The sequence below is a fragment of the Dreissena polymorpha genome, chromosome 15, assembly GCF_020536995.1.
Source record: "Dreissena polymorpha isolate Duluth1 chromosome 15, UMN_Dpol_1.0, whole genome shotgun sequence".
NCBI classification, from domain to species: Eukaryota; Metazoa; Mollusca; class Bivalvia; order Myida; family Dreissenidae; genus Dreissena; species Dreissena polymorpha.
In genome coordinates this window covers 35,543,841-35,561,406 of record NC_068369.1, presented here as the reverse complement: position 1 = coordinate 35,561,406, position 17,566 = coordinate 35,543,841, and the positions used below count along the sequence as shown (strand labels likewise).

At 36.3% G+C, this 17,566-nt stretch overlaps 1 long non-coding RNA gene across 1 annotated transcript; it reads right to left on the bottom strand.

The window, feature by feature from the left end:
- Positions 1-416: 416 nt before the first annotated feature.
- On the bottom strand, positions 417-17,100 carry LOC127859827 (uncharacterized). The gene is made up of 3 exons (XR_008039471.1): positions 16,925-17,100; positions 684-872; positions 417-538 (listed from the first exon to the last, which is right to left on the bottom strand). It is a non-coding gene; the product is annotated as an uncharacterized LOC127859827 (long non-coding RNA).
- Between the last annotated feature and the right edge of the window lie 466 nt (positions 17,101-17,566).

Sequence of the window (17,566 nt, the reverse complement as noted above, 5' to 3'; positions counted from 1 at the left end):
ATAAACTGCGTATGTAGGTGTATTTTCCTTTCCACACAGATAGTGATGATGACCACAGTTGTCTGTACATGATGTGTCATTTAGATTACCAATCTTTGTCATACATACGCATTTGATATTTCCCTGCTGCTCAAAAAGCAAACATTTTAATAATAAATATATAAATATATAATTCCTATTGCACAATTTTGCAAGTTGGGAATGTGTACTTCTTAATCAAGTACAAATGCATGAACCTAGTTTTAAAGGTAGCAGTGGTGATTGGTCCACCCATTATTCTGTGTTTGAAATTAAACATTATGTGGACTAAAATTTTACTCACCGGCTTAACAATAAATATAAATTTAACAATTACGATACGATATAAATTCAAAAGAATACGTAACATTTCGCCAAAGAAAGCTTAATTAATAGCCACCGAATACTATTATACTGACGTTTGATGTTTGAACTCCAAAGGCAGTTCCCATGCACAGATGGCCGCAATCACCAAGGCGTTTCACATGTATTGTTTCATTTGTATTGTTAATGGCACATCCTTAAATGACAAATATAAAGCATGCACCATACTAATTCATAAAGCATGTCTCCAAATTAACATAATAAAACAATTAATCACTCTTTTATCGATAACTAGATTTAAGAAAAGCGTATCTCTTTATTATTAATATTCTCGTAATTACCAAGGTAATCTAAAGCTACAGTAGCATTAAGGTAGCCAACCCAAGCTCCATTTCCATTGATATCTGGCAATGACTCGTTCAATTGCCACCCGCTGTCTAACGAATACGCCAAGTTTGGGACAGCAAGCGTGCAGCCTGTATCGTTCCATTTGGATTCTCTCTCACTTATATAGTAAGTGCTATCTGAAACTGGAATATTTCGGGATATTATTAGTATCATGGTTGAAAACCAGTATTAAATCATCATTACAAACTGGATATTTTCTAGAATGTTAAGGGCAAACCATAATCACATTTTAAATGTAGTAATAATATAGTTTAATTCCGTCAGAAATAATTAAGATATATTCAAAAGTACATGGCATCCATTTTTGTGTAAGTAATCTAAATCTGACTGTGTGGTGACAAGTTTATCGACTTTTTTAAATTCGATTCTTATGGTATTTCACTAGGAAATGAAAAGTCACACATGTCGAATGTACAAATCGGTGTTCAGAGCACCACTTTCAACATTAAGCATAACGCTACACTTTAACTAACGGCATTAAAGCTTATGCAATAAATCTAAGAATGCATATTTTTAGTATTGTTTATAAACCTCTACACTCAGCATTGTCAACAAACATTTATCTATGCACACCGTCTGTCCAACTCATGAAACAAATTTTACTGCTTTTCATAACCTATATCATTTATATCAAAAATGCATATTTTAACTTTTATGTTTTACCATCAAGAAAAAGTGTTAGTTAGCTTAATGTAGAAACACATGGGTATACATTTGAAGTATAACCGCCAATATCCATGTAAATAATATTGCAATGACCCTTTAAATTCATTATGAAAACAAATCCAATGTACATGTGTTTACTGTTGTGTGTAAATCTTTGGGTGGAGCGCTGAGCGCGGTTTTATTTGAATGCCTTGTTTAAACAGGCGATTTCTTTGCACAGCAAGTGGCGTGGACCTGCTGGTGTAGGTATGTGTTTGATTGTATTTCTGAGTTAGTGTGATTGTTCGTCATTAAGTTTTAATTTTTATGTTTGTACTCATCTAGATGGTTAACGAATACGTATTGGTTTCTATTCCGACTTATTGCATATCATCGATGTTTCTATGTCGTTTAGTTCTGTAACCGATTCACTTGATTGACATGAAGTCTTTACCTATTGTCAATATTAATGGGGCGTAGTTCTTTACTGTCAGCGATTGCGTTGTGATGAATACGTCGTCTTTTGCGATAGTGCCTTTTTTCTTTCATGTTTTGCCTTGTTCTTTCCGCTCAGCCCTTGGTGTTTTGTTTCATATGTTTTACCAATGTCCATGTTTGGGCATGGTGATATTTGTGATTGTACCAGTATTTTCTTGGCAGCCTTCTATCCTCCTTCATGGTTAATATGTCCAGCACGAGTCTCAAATCTGTGTGTGGTATTTTATTAGGAGTTTTTCCAATTGGTAACCAACTGCTCGTATTGATTAAAGTTATATCTTTTTACTGTTTCTGTTGGGTAGGCTTGTTTTGGTTTTGTAACAGTCATGCATATATAGTCCTTTTGAGGTCATCTCTGTATTTTACTAGTATATTGTTTGTGAAACCGAGACGATGTATATTGGACAGAATTAATATCAAAATTGTTATACAGATATTGTATATACGTTCTTTGACGTTTCGATGCTTTGTTCGATTCGTAATACCTGACTAGTAAATTAATTAAAGATCCTTAAATGAATACTTCGTAAAATAAGCTAACACATACAACACACAAAATACTGTTGCTTATAACAATAGTCAAATTAACGTAAACCGAATGTATCCGATCCTGACTCGAGATCAATCTTAAACAGAACAATATATGACATCGTGAAACAATTGTTCAGATGCTAAACTAATGCAAACTATTTTTATTTGATGTTATTTTTAAGGCCATCCGATTGAAATAAACCTTCGAATGGATTTGTGCTGTTAGACATTTTTATTACGCATAATAGTAATGCTCAGTGTTTACGTATCTTTCAATTGTTCTAAGCACTGTTTATTTATAGATGGGACATAAATAATGTTGTCATAGTTTCTGTTGCTGCTTGTTTAACTATATCAATAAGCTGGAATTTCCCCCCCCCCAAAAAAAAAGTTCTCAGTCTTAAAATCGGACCTCCAACATTAACCGGATGTGACGTGATATATTCGTTGTCGGAAACAGCGATGCATTGACGACCATAAATATAATCTACACGTTCTCCGATCTGTTTACGATATACATTGACAAATTTAACAAACTGTGTCGTTGTTCAATATTTTGGCGAAGGTTGAAAATTAAAAATGATCAACAGTAAACAGAGAGTGTACGTATTTACCTTAAACATTTAGAATAGTCAGCAATAAAAAATACAAGCCTTCGTTTGTTATTGTGTGTGTGCATCATTAATGCAACTTGTTGTGCCTTTTACAATATCAATCTTTAAGTTAACTTTAAGTTAAGTTAAGCTTGTTGACATAAAACAGTTTAAGTAGTTTACATCGCCCATTTAAAGTAAACGTTGCCTGTTGATAGCGTTGTAAACGCGATTAAGCAAATTGAATAATCATTGTGGAAGTGCTGGTAGTATAAACTGGTTTTGGTATATAGATACTCGTAATCGAAACAATTGGATACACGGTCTGTAACAAAACTGCAACACTATGCTGTATGCGAGCGAACAGAATACAACATTTGATTTTCCGTTAAACCTGTATACAATACAGATCAGAACTAAAGTATCTGAAAATGCAGTAACTTAGTTTATAGCGAGTATACACTGAACGCATTATGCACAGATATGTTGAGATTACTTGCGTTTAAATTGAATCTGTAATATTTTGAAAGCAGCTTTAGGCAATTAATTGTTCGTCGCAGTAAGCAACATACACAAACATATTGAAACATGCATAAAAATAATAAACTTTTTTACTAAATTAAATACATCAAGTACATACATACAACAATGACAATATGTCCTCAAAATCGAATACCGTTATGAAGGACAAACGTTTTTTTGTTCGGGCGTTAATGCAGCTAATAATAAGTCGATGATTTAAAACTTTAAGTGACGTATTACGTTTAAATCAACCAAACTTAAGCAAATACATCGTTGAGTCAAAATGTGTGCGTATTGTGCATATGTGGATACACTTAAATTAGCGTGCCTGTGCAGTTAATGTCTGTGTTGTATCATACTTCGTAACATACATTCTATATAATGTAATTCAATTGAGGCTTGCATTGGAACATTTAATTTAAATTATGCTCATTGGTCGTACCATTCCAGGATTTTCATATTAAGCATAAACTATAAAACAACAACAAAAAGCTACATTGATATCTGAATATATGCATTCCTTAGTGTGACATGAAGAACAACTCCAATACATGACGGTAAAGTCGGCAAAAATCAGTCTGTAAATTATAAATGATACGGTCAATCTGTGCTTATTGAAAACGAGTACTTACTGCAGTGCACAGTATATATACACATTAATTATAGGAGTGTTATCGACTTTAAAATCAAGCAAATCATTTGCGATAAGTTAATGATATCTTGCACTGAATTTATGTTAATGTTTATCATGTCCGATGAATATATATATATATACATGTATTATCTGCCAAAACAATCGGAACATACGAATATGACTAAACGTCGTGAATGTATCAAAAGTTACAGTCGGCAAGAAAGTGCAAAACTATCCCGCAATGTCATTATTTCTAGCAAACAAGTTATTTTGTATATGAAACAATAGGCTGTTGTTTCTAGTTGCATCTACGCGGAAATATATGTGTGTACACATTAATTGAATAACTGAAATCACGCGTTAGCGATGCCAAGTGTCACAAAACAAAAGAAGATACACATCAAGCCCACAAATACAATCTGCCAAAAGTAGAACGCTTCACAATTTGAAGTACGATAACTTTTGTTAATTCAATATTAGACGTCAACGCAATATTCCCCATGATACTGTTATACTGCTTTCAGATAATCATTTTCATTTCTACCGTTATATGAATATAGCTTACTTTGAAGCGTAACTATAATAAAAATACATCGTCATTGCTGTTTAATGCATAGCTTACTTTTCTTGCAATTAATGTTGCAAAGCTATAAGTATTACACACGTGTTTAACAATGTTTCAGTGAGGTGATTTATATGATCATACAAGAAAGTGTGACGTCATTAACCATTCGTTTACTTCTGTGAAGACTATAAGTCATCAAGAATATCAATGCGACTTGTTTAATTAAATATGACCCTCAAGCTGGTGTGGATATTTTTGAGCAAACTAAAATTAGATTTAACAATTACCGTTTGAAGCAAATCCAAGGATACGTTGTATCAGTGTGTTATAGACGTATTCAATTGTTGTAAATATATTTAGTTCATAAATATATTTATTCTGAATGATATTGAAGTAAATTATTTTTTAAAGGAAACATTGCTCTGATTGTTCAATGGTTGGACAGAGTAGATTTTAACTGTAAATAGGATTAGTAGCGTTCTTTTGTAGTAGTTGATTAGTTTTCAGTATGTAGAGACTGGGTAGAAAGTTGAACTGTTTTTACTAACATTTTAATACGTTAATTGGCTTGTCAATCATGAGTTTATTCACTCAACCACATCCTTGTGCATGAATGACTATTTCGAATGTCATTTCTTTGCATATCATTCATGATGTCAACCGGTATGTTTATGATATTAAATCATAAATATAATATATTTAGAAACCCAAACGTGTTGTTCGAAGAAAGAACCCTAAACGCCCATACGGCAACACAAAGAAGATCGCAATTATCAGATTGTTTTGCCAGAGTCAGCTCGACAAGAAATTTTCCGTGCGTTACACGATGACTTAGGTCACCAGGGGCGTGATAGAACTCTGTCTCTGTTTAAAGAACGCTTTTATTGGCCAGGGATGGCGACAGACGTTGCTTTGTGGGTTAGCAGGTGTGGGAGATGCCTTCGAAGTAAAAGCCCGCCGATCATAGCAACAGGGCTTGTCAATATTGAATCAAGCTATCCGATGGAACTCTTATGCATTGACTACTTATCACTGGAAGTATCTAAAGGCGGCAACACTGGCGCCCAACAACGAGTCTTCGGCATCATCAGCGTTTGGAGCAGAAAAACGGAAGTAGCGGACACGTTACTACGACGAAAATCCCTGAACAGACAGGAGCCTCAGATCGGTAGCGAGGAGGGGGAGAGTCCAGGAATTTAACACAGCGATTCCTTGGAAACCGGTTTTTGATTTTTACCGGGGAGTAGGAGTCCACATTTTTGCGCGGCATCGAGCTCGAGCACCGATGTGAGTACAACTACGTATTTCTTGTGCACAAAACTTTGACGTCAAAACCGTTAAAGCGTACGTACAGGATTTCACGTTCTGCTACGCAAGTAAGGATTCACGTTCAATCAGGACGGAGAGTGATGGACACTTAAATCGTTGTGGACATTGTTTATCGTGTCATTATTGTGTTTTGCTTGTATTTTGTAAGTGTTCCGACGGAGTTCGGTGAGTGTAAATATTTTTATAATTATTGTGCAATGTACATATATCTATTTATTGTAGTTTCATTGTCGTAAATGAATAATTTGAAATACCAATCAGTTGACTTACAAAAACAACAGCAACAGATATAGCTAATTTAAGTTTATGTGGTCATGCATTTTGCGAATCGGTCGAGATAAATGAAACGACCTTTAGTCAGCTCATTGGTCAATTAGTGTCATATGAAGTTATTTTAAGGAAATTATAGTCCCTTCACGAGCACAAAGTTTATTGCATGGCGAAGTTAAATCTACTCACCACTTACATGACGTTAAGTTGTAGATAGGTTTGAGTAACTGGATTTATTTAGTAGCAGTAGATTTTGCCCAAGGGTTATAATAAGTATCGAGAGGTTTCAATGCGTAAATTTGTTAATTTGTCATACTTTACGTATGGTTGAATTGAAAACGCTTTGTGCGTATTTTTAAAGAGAAAACTCTCTTTATAAATACCGAAAAATAATCACTGTTTTTTTTTCTAAAAATTGATAATGTTAAAATGTACATATACGATTTAAACTGCATTATGTAGTTTTATGCGTGTATGTGCGTCTGGCGTCTTACCGGTAAATGCACGTGCTCGCGATATCGTAGCGCAAGAAGAACGCTATTTCGGCAGTGTGGTAAACACGCGATAGTAAACCAGTTGCGGGTTCGAATCGAAATAAAATCGAACTTAGTAAACACCTGGTACAAAATAAAAGAGCTTTGATTAGATATTTGTGATAGTCAGGCTGTCGGCTTAAAATAAGCCCAAGGGAGGTAATACAGGTGTGTTGAGATAACTGTTTCGGTACGTTTATTGGAAAAAGGGAAAAAGTGAGTCGTTATTATTATAGCTTGATTAAACGAATTTTGACTTCGGTAAAAAGGGAAGATAATTGAATGTAAATGTTAATTAAGAAAGAGAGAAATAAATACGATTCGTGTGAATTATTTTTCACTTTTCTGTTCATTAAATGACAATGAACTAAAAATTATATTCATACAATAAGTAATATAGCCTAAGAATTTAACATACGGGATTTTTTTAGAATAAATCCCTAGTTAACAATTTTGCATACACATTTTTATTAATGTAACCGCATTTAAAAGCATGGCTACGGGTAGCGACCGCGAAACAAGGGGGAGGCGTAGAAATATTGATGATGAACTGTTAGAATTACAAAATGCCAGGCAAATGTTTATTGAAAGGGGCAGACGGGGCTTACATGTTGAGAAACAAAGCACTCCTTCACACGACATTAGGCCCGAGGAGGAAAGAGATCAGTCAAAAACTCCTGGCAGAGCTAATCCCAGTGGAAATGAGCAATTACAGGAAAATGGGGTTAAAACTCCAGTTGCAACCAGACTTTCTGAGTCGTTGATAAACAGAGAGCTGTCTGAAATGAGTATTCTGAGAACGCAAATAGAAACGGAAAATCAAAACAAGGATACTGACGTAAAAGCGAGAGAATTGAAAATAAAAGAATAAGCACTTGTGGAACGCGAACGCAAAAATAAACAGGAAGAGTCCCGTTTAAAACAATATTTTGAGGAAAAGGAATTCGAGTTGAAAATAAAAGAAGCTGAATTCAAACGGAAGTGCATCGAACAAACTGACAGGATTGCCGAACAGGAGTTAAGACTACGAGAAAAAGAAACTTCCTTACTTGAAAGAATAAGTAGAATTGAAAGGAAGTTAGAGTTGAAAGAAGATGATTTGATCTGTAGAGAACGCTTTTTGAGTCAAAAAGAAAGAGAAAGTGGAAGCCCACAAACAAAGACGCCACTTGAGAAAAACAAATATTTAGCTGATATTGAAAGGCGAATACAAATGCTCGAAAGGGAGAAACATAGTATGGAATTCGAAGATAGCGACAGTTTTGTACTACATAGGCAACATAGCTATCAGGATAACGCTTACGAGAAATTGAACTTGAGCGCATTTTCTCGGGCAGTACCAGTGCCTAAAAATAAAGTCTCGTTTGAAGATCTGAAACTGGAAATTGACAATGTCAAAGTGATATATTCTCAAAACACAGTAAAACAGAGTCTCAGAAAGGCATTGAGGGGCCAAGCTAAACGCAAAATGCTTCACATGAAACCGGAAGCTACAGTAGATGAAATAATGTCCGAACTTGATGATAATTTTGGAAACGTCGCAAGTATCGACACCATGCTTTCAAAATTTCTTATGGCGGAACAAGAACAAAATGAGACCATATCCGAATGGGGTTTGCGTATAGAAGAGTTATTGCTGCATGTTACGAGAAAGACAAGGCTAGACGAACATGTAAAGAAGGATATATTGCGAAAACGGTTTTGGCGAGGATTACGGAATGAAGAATTGAAAAACGCGACCCGAGTGCATTTTGAAAGTAAATTGACATACGAAGAACTTAAGATTAAGTTACGAGAAGAAGAATTCGAGTTACAAATCTCAAATGACAGAGAGAAGCAGAAGTGTAGTAGAGTTCATCAGAGCGCTCTGAATGCCAAAGACGAAGGCGATGAGTTACTGAAGCAACTTATCAGAAAGATAGAGGATTTAGAGAAAAAGGTTGATGACTTTAAAAACGAGCGAAACCTAGAAAGCGGAGACCATAGAAACAGAGATACTACCAGACACAGAGGGGTTTCTCGAGGTCATGGACGTGGAAATCACTATGTTCCATATAACCGCGGTAAAAACGAAGCGAGCAATAGACAAATGACAGAAAGGCCAACCTCTGTTGGGGGTCAAACGGACGGTGTTGAGAGTAGTGACCCGAACGCAAAGAGATTTACATTATTTGAACGCTTGATTGGTGCGTCAAATGAAGCAGAGGTGTGTGTAAATGGCTTATGCACCAAAGCACTAATTGATACCGGTGCAATCGTAACGACCATAAGTCAGTCTTTCTACGAAAGTTTACGGCCAAAGCCAACACTTCATAGCATTGAAGAGCTATCGGTTACAGGGGCCAATGGTATTGAAATACCATATATTGGTAACATAGAAGTGAGCATTACCATTCCCGACATACTTGAACAAATATTTCATGTTCCAGTTCTTGTCCTGAGCGATACAGATTTTAATTTGGCGGTACCAATGATAGTAGGAACCAATGTTCTTCGCTTCTTAAAAGCGTTGGAGTGCGAAGACATGTCTCCCGCTTGGCAATCGGCAATATCCGCCTTGTCGTTATGCTCGCCTTCAGGAAATGTTGTATCGACGAATAATCGACCAATTTAGATTCAGCCTTATCAGACATTGACATTATCGGGAATGGTACGGAAATCGGACAATGAGTGTATTGCTATCACCGAACCGTCCGAATCTGGTTGCAAAGGGTTAGGCGTCTGTCCACGGGTAGTAAGTCTGGGAAGTGTTGGAACGACTGCCAGAGTGCATGTTCGTGTTTTTATTATTTCAGCCAAGACGATTCAAATAGCGCCTAAATCAGTTATATGCGAACTACAAGAGGCAAAAGTGCTGCGCAACTGGTCAACGGATTCAGGATGCAAGACAGAAATAACAAGTAAAACTGGCCCATCACAGAAAGAAAAAGATGATGTTATCACAGAACTAAAACTAGATTTAAGCCATTTAGAACCTGAAATGCAAGAACCACTGAAAGATTTAGTTTTTGAAGTTCAAGATGTATTTTCAAAAGGGCCCCTAGATTTAGGAAGCACCGACATAGTAAAACATAAAATACATCTTGACAATCCCGAACCGTTTAAGGAACCATACCGTAGAGTGCCTTCAGGCCTAGTCAGCGAGGTAAGAGAACATGTACAGGAAAGGCTAGACATGGGAGCCATACGACCGTCGAACAGCCCATTTTCATCGAATGTCGTCACAGTGCGAAAGAAAGACGGGTCGATACGATTTTGTCTCGATTTCCGGAAACTAAACAGCCGGACACATAAAGATGCATACGCACTTCCAAGGATCGACGATACCTTACACCTGTTAGCTGGTTCCCGATATTTCAGTAAACTTGATTTAAAAGCCGGATATTGGCAAGTGGAAATCGAGGAACAGGATAAGGAGAAAACGGCGTTCCAGGTGGGAAACCTAGGGTTCTACGAATGCAACCGGATGCCGTTTGGGTGCTGCAATGCCCTCGCTACGTTTCAGAGGCTAATGGAGGCATGCATGGGTGAGATGAACCTGCGAGAATGCCTCATATACATCGATGACGTCATCATATTCTCCGTCGACTTCCGGTCTCACATGTCGCGTCTCAGAGCCTGTTTTGAACATAACCTTAAAATAAAGGCATCCAAATGTGACTTCCTGAAAAAGGAAGTTACCTACCTTGTTCACGTGTTGAGCGAATAAGGGATCAAAACTGACCCATCCAAAACGGAAGCCATCCGCAACTGGAAAGTACCAACCACCATCAAAGAAGTGAGAAGTTTCTTAGGCTTTGCGAGCTATTATCGCAAATTTGTGGACAATTTTGCTACAATAGCTCGACCATTAAACGACCTGTTGGCTGGGTACGAAAACAAATCGAAACAAACGTCCATTTGTTTGGGGTCAACAACAACAAAAGCGTTTGAAACGCTCAAAGACAAATTATGTACGACACCTGTTTTGGCCTATGCCAATTACAATAAGCCGTTCATCTTACACACGGACGCATCTTTGAATGGTCTCGGAGCCGTCTTGTATCAGATGCAGGACGACAATACAAAACGGGTTGTCGCATATGCGAGCAGAAGTTTAAAACCGTCAGAGAAAAATTATCACTCGAGCAAACTGGAATTTCTCGCTCTCAAGTGGTCAGTCACGGGAAAATTCCATGACTATCTGTATGGAGTGCCCTTTGAAGTTCTTACAGATAATAACCCCCTAAAATATGTAAAAACTACCGCAAAACTGGATGCGTGTGGTCTCCGATGGGAAGCGGCACTATCAAATTATGATTTCTGTATAAAAAACAGAAGTGGAAAATCAAATATTGACGCCGATGTGTTGTCAAGACAACCACATGTCGATACCGTTTCGGTGGGAAATAATGTCATACGCGCTGTTCTCGCGGTACATGTTGTTGACGATACACCGATTGCCGCGACGTTCACAGACACACGACACAGTCAAACAAAGTGCCAGACATTAAGCACGCATGACTGGGCACACGGTCAAAATGCGGATGATGTTATTTCCCGCGTTAAATCGTTCGTAGAAGGCAGACGTTTTCCCGACATGGTTGACTATAAATGTCAGCCGGAAGCAGTGAAAAAGTACTTACGGCATTTTAAACAGTTACATATATCCAATGGTGTTTTATACCATCGCACTACATCAGAAGAAGATCGCAATTATCAGATTGTTTTGCCAGAGTCAGCTCGACAAGAAATTTTCCGTGCGTTACACGATGACTTAGGTCACCAGGGGCGTGATAGAACTCTGTCTCTGTTTAAAGAACGCTTTTATTGGCCAGGGATGGCGACAGACGTTGCTTTGTGGGTTAGCAGGTGTGGGAGATTCCTTCGAAGTAAAAGCCCGCCGATCATAGCAACAGGGCTTGTCAATATTGAATCAAGCTATCCGATGGAACTCTTATGCATTGACTACTTATCACTGTAAGTATCTAAAGGCGGCTACGAGAACGTACTGGTAATTACCGACCATTTTACGCGGTACGCTCAAGCCTTTCCGACGAAAAACCAGACCGCTCGGACCACCGCAAAAGTGTTATTTGAAAATTTCTTCGTGCACTATGGGTTCCCCGAAAAACTACACAGTGACCGTGGACAGAACTTTCTATTAAAAGTAATCCAGAGACTATGTAAGATTGCTGGTGTTAAACTCACGCGTACCACCCCATATATAATCCCCAGGGAAATGGCCAATGTGAGCGCTTCAATCAAACTCTCATCAAAATGTTGCGAACACTAGAGTCAGAGCGAAAGTCCGACTTGAAACCAGCAATTTCGGCCTTGGTACACGCATATAATATAACCAAATGTGAGGTTACGGGATACTCCCCGTACCACCTTATGTTTGGTAGGACACCACGGCTCGCCATTGACGCTGTACTGGGCATTCTAGGTCAACGTGTTGGTGGAGCCTCGCCATCTGAATATATGCGACAACTTGAGCAACATTTAGCCGACGCATACAAATACGCCAACCGATGCGCTCTCTAGAAAATGCTAATAAGGCTAAACAATGCTACGACATCAGGGTACAGGAGGCGAAATTACTTCCGGGGGACAGGTGTCTACTTCGGAATAACGGAATAAAGGGAAAACACAAACTGAGTGATATATGGTCTTCTGACGTTTACGTTATATTAGATCCGTATTTCGCATTCAAAAGGAAAACGGCGATGTGGGCATTAAAACCGTCCACCGGAATCATCTGCTGCTGTGTTCCTTCTTACCGATACAGGAAGTACAGCGTGTTTCGTCACCTGAAGTTTCCGACGAGTCCTCCACGGACGTGGATGAATGCACAGGGAAGACGAGTTCCGACAGCAATCAATCGGAAGATGAAACAGATACACGACGCTCCAAACGGAAGAAAATACCACGGCGCCGCAGCAAACGTCAGACCCGTCGGCCGGCGTGGTTTACATCCGGGGAGTATAAATTGTGATAGGTGTTGTTATGTATTTGAAATAATGATTAAGTACAGTGACACCATAAATGTGTGGATGTGTATTGGAAAGATACACAGCTGTTAACATTCACTTCGGAGTATTAAAATACAAATTATTGTATTATGTTTTTATTTGTCAAATTGTCATTGTTTTCAAATTGAAAATAAACAGTTGCAATCAAAAACGGTTATATTGTTGATTGTCATTATTTTTTAACAACGATGCTTTCATAGATATTTTTATCACGAGATTAATCAAACCTCGCTTTACAAGCGATGTTTGACTTTTAATAATGTCGAGGACGACATTTTCTTAGAGAGGGGAAATGTGTTATAGACGTATTCAATTGTTGTAAATATATTTAGTTCAAAAATATATTTATTCTGAATGATATTGATGTAAATTATTTTTGAAAGGAAACATTGCTCTGATTGTTCAATGGTTGGACAGAGTAGATTTTAACTGTAAATAGGATTAGTAGCGTTCTTTTGTAGTAGTTGATTAGTTTTCAGTATGTAGAGACTGGGTAGAAAGTTGAACTGTTTTTACTATCATTTTAATACGTTAATTGGCTTGTCAATCATGAGTTTATTCACTCAACCACATCCTTGTGCATGAATGACTATTTCGAATGTCATTCTTTGCATATCATTCATGTTGTCAACCTGTATGTTTATGATATTACATCATAAATATAATATATTTAGAAACCCAAACGTGTTGTTCGAAGAAAGAACCCTAAACGCCCATACGGCAACAAGTGTTTCTGATCGATTTATTAAGTATTCACTTAACGCGACATCGAAATCGATGAACTTGTTGAAATTGTACTAAACTATTCGAACCAGCAAACTAAGAAGGAACAGGTTTTTTCCGGCTTAAGATAGTATACAATCTTAATGACGTGGCCACATGTTGTTCAACAAAATGTCTGTTTACGATTTTTAAATCCCTTTCAACTGATGTAGGAAACGTACATATTAACTTTTAAATAAAGAATAACGGCTGTAATGTCGCGTAACTCATAATGCAGAGCTACGATAACTATAAATACATATACCAGTGCCTAATTTGTTGCGTGATTTATAACTTCCCATCAATAAATGTCCTCTTTTTTATCAGGTTTATATTCCTACCTACCGCTAGTATTTATAAATTGTCCTAAGTAATGTCTAGTATTAGAGTAGTTATTGTGTTTTGATTCACCGGTTAATGATAGTTCGTTATCATATAACGAGGGTTTTTATCTGAACGGGGATTATATTCGGTCGAATTTATCAACAATTTAAAGTCACCGTGTTAGATACTAAGACATTCAGAGTGAATCTTTCTTCTGGTTGCTTCTGAATGTGTTTAGTTTTATATAAGATATCTTGTAATAGCAGTGACAACTTCCGGGTTCAAAGATGATTAAAGATGTATATACATAACACTGTATTTATAAATAAAAACATGAAATTTAGCGTGTACAACTTCTCAATTTCTTTCCGGTATCCACTTTGAATACACTTAGCTTTATTATTCGATTAACGTTTTATACGTCATAGTTAGTAGTGTAATCCTAATTTCAACCTGTCATTGAGTGTTGCTCATTCAACCTTTTCCCCTATAACTCTGCGCTTGTTTACGTGGTGTCATCATATTTATATGACAGATACACTGACTTTTCAAAAGGAATCGTTGTAATGATCCGTATAAAAACAACCCATTACATTTCTGTAGTTAACTATGTTGAGGATAAGAAATTATATGAACATCGATACAAAAGTTCTTTATACGAACTACGAATAAGTTGTTTGCATCATGCAATAATGTGATATTATTAACCGGCTAGTCGAGGGGACATAATTTCTATTTATGGGGGTGGGCGAATTATTTGACCATAACAAACCGTTAAAAACAGGACACTGCGAAAACCATGTAACTGCATGAAATTGGTTCACATTCGCTTTACTGAATGTGTTTATAACAAAGAAAAAACAACACTTTACCGACATTCAATTCCGAAACTGACAACTAAAACTTGAATGCAGAGGTGTGCATGTTCGTATTGATGAGAGAATAATTCTGGTGAAACAGTATTTAAAAACACGTTGCCCAATATATGTGAGGAAATGGTCATAGTCTCATATATTTCTACCTTCTGACGTATAGACAATATTCTGCTCTGTACCTGCTGTTCGTATACGTTGCGCATACATTAATCTGTGTGTGCACAATATATGATTAAAAGTTTGTGAAACATATACTTTTTATAGTATGCGCAACATATACTTGTAGTATTATATTCAACATAAACGTTAAATGATCTTTCCAACATATAACGTCAACAGTCTATGGTAAATAGACGCTTAGCAGTCTGATCAGCATATACGTTTTACAGTCTTCGAAGTATTTACGATCAACGTTCAAATCCCTTGCATTTACATGCAACTATGTTTAACTAACTTAATCTCCTGACATATACTTTATAATATCTATAATGTGCTTAAAATAAATAACTTAAATGTGCTGCTTTATTGACCTGTAAAAAGTATTTGTTTTTTCATTTATTTACTCTTACCCGTTTGTTAGTTAAGTCACATCATATATGTCTTTTAGAGAATACATTATTTATGAAGGGAAATAAAATGGTATCTTAGAAAAAAAAGTACAAACATATTTTTTACTTTTAAAGCAGTTAACAGACAACATGAAGGCACCATTTATTAATCCATAGCACCCGTCATCCAACGAATATTATAACTTAAATCTTAAATACTGTCAATAAGTCTTATGTAACACCTTCGCTTGACACCGATTATAGAAAAAGTATTTCCATATTAACATTGAGAATTACACCAGTGTACATAATTATTAAACTAGATGTGAAGATTTCTATGCAAAGCAAAAGCTATATAAAAAGTGTCACTGTATACTTTGAAGTACGTTTGGACTAGATCCAAGTGTACCGGCCCGAAACTACTCCGTTACACTGCTATACTTATGTCGTAATGTTTTCGATTTCAATCAAAGTATACCGTACTTTGAAACGTTATTTATAAGTATGATAGCACAGCATCGTTGTTAAATAAATATTCTGCAATCGATAGTTCAAATCTTGACGTACACAATTATGTATCAATGTGTCGGTGAGGTGATAGAAATGATGATATGAAAACGTGTGACGTCATAAACTATTTATTTAATTCTGTGTAAACCTGTCACCGAAATTGTAGATGCGACTAGTCTAGATAAAAAATGACCTTCATGTTTGTCAGATTGCATTTAACAGCAAACTAAATGAGATAATCTAGCAAAAATACCTTTCAGAAAAATCATTAACACTTTCTATACGTATTTCTGTTCTGTCAAGTATTCACATAACGCGAGATCAAAATCAATAGACTTGTTTAAAGTAGACACAACTATTCAATCCAGCTCACTTTGTATTAACTGCTTTTCACCTGCCTATGGTTTATACAATCTTACCAATGTGACCATACACTTGTTAACAGTGCTTTATAACGCTAATACAATGTGCTTCGAATGATTGATACACTTCCATGCTAAATGTCTTATTAGGCACAGCTGATGTAAGGCATACTTTTACCTACTGTTGTGTCAAATTATAATAAATCGAAATGTCATGTTATGATTTTTATGTGTGTGTGTGTGTCCGTGTTGCTTGTTTTTGCTCCATGACTAATTTATTGGGAATTGTATATATTTCCATAAATAAATTTCCTGTTGGTGATTGTAAGATGTCCTGCTGATGCAACTAAGGATCACGTTTTGATATGTTAAAATAAAAACGATGATAAATAATGATTAAATATATAACAATCTTTAGAGGTTTAAATACATTTGAAATTGTACACGATTTAAAAGATATGGGTTTTGTGTAATACTACATAAGTTTATTAGTAAATTTTATAATCAAATTCATAGCCGCTTAAATAATTCAACTTTTACTTGCCTACTAGATTATAATGATTTTAGATAAAACAACCCATGTGTCGTAACAGTACAAGCGCTAACAAATACATTATTTAAGTATACAAATATATAAAAATATAACTGCATATATTTACCGTCTACTGAAACGGTAGCCAGTATAAAAACCCACGCAAACTGTTCACTCCACATTATTTTTTTAGTTATTGACGCTCCTACAGATTTAAACTGACTGAATGAAGAAGTAAACTCCGACCAACGCAGGTTCGCGGTTGTAAACAAGAAGCATTCAATTGTTACTGTGTATTTCACATGTGTTGGTTGAAAACACTTAGTTGGGTTTAAATATCGTTTCAATGAATCAGCGGGGCATGTCGAACCATTTATCATAACTTGTTATCATCACCACCGGAACAAGAGCACCAGCGAAGCGAAAGTAAACAAACCAACCATGGAGAGCAGTGGGTATTTACCTTAAATATCTAACAATTACTCGCTACTGGATAACCAGTGCGTGTTAGGCATCTTACAGAAAGATTAATATGTTTAAAAATGTGTATCTATATTTAAATTCGTATTGATGAAGCGTTATTTACACACATTTATGACTGCTTGGTACCGGTTTGAAATTGGTACTTTTTGAAGAAACAGCTTTTCTTTTATGATTACATGGTTTGTCATCGTGTATGGAGTTGATTTCCTATCCTTATATGCAATATATACAATCTTAACGCCATTTCTGGTCTTGGTTTGAGTATTGTTCGTGAAAATCTATTTAA